The sequence below is a fragment of the Colobus angolensis genome, unplaced genomic scaffold (genome assembly GCF_000951035.1).
Source record: "Colobus angolensis palliatus isolate OR3802 unplaced genomic scaffold, Cang.pa_1.0 Scaffold268, whole genome shotgun sequence".
NCBI classification, from domain to species: domain Eukaryota; kingdom Metazoa; phylum Chordata; class Mammalia; order Primates; family Cercopithecidae; genus Colobus; species Colobus angolensis.
Genome location: NW_012115910.1, coordinates 6847784 through 6850380, shown reverse-complemented (window position 1 = coordinate 6850380; position 2597 = coordinate 6847784). Strand labels below are relative to the sequence as shown.

The 2597-nt window shown below is 49.9% G+C and overlaps 1 protein-coding gene across 2 annotated transcripts in view; it reads left to right on the top strand.

Annotated features, from left to right (window-relative positions):
* Positions 1 to 2139: 2139 nt before the first annotated feature.
* The window catches only part of UPP1 (uridine phosphorylase 1), a 20235-nt gene continuing 19777 nt past the window's right edge, over positions 2140 to 2597 (top strand). Inside the window, exon 1 of one of the 2 annotated variants that reach the window (XM_011947574.1) lies at positions 2140 to 2436. The gene's annotated coding sequence lies outside the window, so the exon portion shown is untranslated. Of the gene's footprint in view, positions 2452 to 2597 lie in introns of both variants that reach the window. The other variant, XM_011947571.1, reaches the window with a different exon arrangement.

The window sequence follows — 2597 nt, the reverse complement described above, 5'->3', positions numbered from 1 at the left end:
TGAAACCCTGTCTCTACTAAAATTACAAAAAATTAGTTGGGTGTAGTGGTGGGAGACTGTAATCCCAGCTACTCGGGAGGCTGAGGCAGGAGAATCGCTTGAACCCAGGAGGCGGAGATTGCAGTGAGCTGAGATCGTGCCACTGCACTCCAGCCTGAGCCACAGAGTAAGACTCTGTCTCAAAAGAAAAAAAAAAAAAAAAAAAAAGGCCAACCAGCAGCCCTAGGGGCTGCCCTGCCCATGGAGTTGCCATTCTTTTATTCCTTTACTTTCTCAATAAGGTCTCTTCTTTCACTTTACTCTGTGGACTCACCCTGGACCCAAATTCTTTCTTATGCAAGATCCAAGAATATTCTCTTGGGGTCTGGATTGGGACCCTTTTCCAGTAACAAAACTAAAACTAAGTTGTTAATCTACCTTCTGAGAAATCAACACAGAGAGAGAGAATAGCCAACTTCCTAAACAGGCCGGTTTCAGTCTTTAGTCTGAGGCAGGAAAACAGGGTCTGGAGGCAGGGAACATAAGGCCGATTCACACTTCAGCTATGACAGGAAACAGCCTCTGCGTAGGCCAAGTAAATGACTTTGTAACTTTGCGTCATCTCTTTCATTTACATAGCGTGTACCCCAAGCAGAGGATATTGAAACTCCCAAAAATTCTGGAATGGGGTCTTTGAGCCCCTATGCTCAGGCCTGCTCCCACACTGTGGAGTGTACTTGCATTTACTTTTTTTTGAGATGGCGTCTCACTGTCACCCAAGGAGGAATGCAGTGGCATGATCTCAGCTCACCGCAACCTCTGCCGCGCAGGTTCAAGTGATTCTTCTGCTTCGGCCTCCCAAGTAGCTGGAATTACAGGCACCTGCCACTGTGCCCGGCTTTTTTTTTTCACTATCTTGGTCAGGCTGGTCTTGAGCTCCTCACTTCGTAATCCACCCGCCTTGGCCTCCCAAAGTGCTGGGATTACAGGTGTGGGCCACCGCGCCTGGATGTACTTTCATTTTCAATGAAACCCTTCATTTCTTCCTTGCTTTGTTTGTGCGTTTTGTTCAATTCTTTGTTCAAAATGCCAAGAACCTGGACACCCTCCATGGTTAACAAGCCCACATGATAATAAAGTTCCCTCTGCTTCAATTCTTACACACAAAAATAGGTAGCCTGAAGTAACCTGAGGTTGACTAATCAGTTATTCTCTATTCTTCGTCTCCCTGTCCCTGCCTTACAAGGAAAGTAATTTTGAAAAGACGCATCTGCTTTTTGATCTTCATTTCTGCCTTCTTCAGCCCTTCCTGTCTGTCTATAAAGCCAAATCCCTCTGCTCAGCTCCTTGGAACACTTATTCTGTTCTATGTAATGATGCACTGCCAGAGCCTAGAACCAAAAATAAAGCCAACTGAGATCTTTAAACTAAATTGGTTATAATTTTGTCTTTTGACACAGGAAGTCTTTGATATTGGTTTGATTTCCAGGCTCATGTGTAGCCTCTTGGAAATGAAGGAAAACGTAATCTCCGGGGCATGGGGGCTTACAGGCCATAGCTGTCAACCCCACGTTTTCTTTCTTTCTTTTGTTTTTTCTTTCTTTCTTTCTTTCTTTTTTTTTTTGAGATGGAGTTTCACCCTTATCACCCAGTATGGAGTGCAATGGTGCGATCTCGGCTCACTGCATCCTCTGCTGGGTTCAACCAAGCCTCCCTAGTAGCTTGGATTACAGGCACGTGCCACCACGTCCGGCTAATTTTTGTATTTTTCGTACAGACAGGGTTTCACCATGTTGGGGAGGCTGGTCTCGAACTCCTGACCTCAGGTGATCCATCCGCCTCGGCCTTCCAAAATGCTAGGATTACGGGCGTAAGCCACCACTCCTGGTCCAACCCCATGTTTTCTCAGGAACTGGAGTTCCCTTTAGGAAGCAAGTAACAGATGTGCTGGGCTGCCCGGGCCGCTAGGTCCTCTTCTTTCCCAGACTCTGTGCTCTCACCAGAGTGCGCGTTGGGGAAGCAGGGAGAGGACCAGGAAAGACGTCTTAGACGAAGAGTGGGCACCGGCCGGGGAGAGGCGGGTCTGGCCGCTGGGGGTCAGAGTGCAGCGCCGGTGTGAGGTAGGTCTGCCACTTAGCTGCGACTCTAAATGAATGAGTCACTTCCCTTCCTCGGGCGAGCTCCTGGCTTTGCCCCAGCTGGAGAACTCCCAGGATCAGGAAGGTTCCAGAGAAACTCTCAGCGGGGGAAGCGGAGGCCGTCCAGAGAGATAGAGGGTACACACGGTGACAGTGCCAGCTCTACATCCCCGACCACCAGGCCAGGGCTGGTCCCACGCTGGCATTTGTCTCCGCTGGCCCCAGCCCACCTCCAGACAGACAGACCCGGGATCCTGCCTGGCGGCGTGACCTTGGGTTCCTCCTAGAGCCGCTTCTAGCCGGGTTTCCTCCGCCCCAGGCTAGGATCACGTGGGTAAGGAGAGTTCCTCTATAGTAGGGGCGGTTTAATGAGTAACAGAACTGGCTGCTGGTTTTTGACAATTGCCCAACTGCTCCGCAGAGGGTAGAAGCAATTGAGGGCGGAGGCTCCCGGAACCTAGGCGGGAAGAGGGTGGGAGG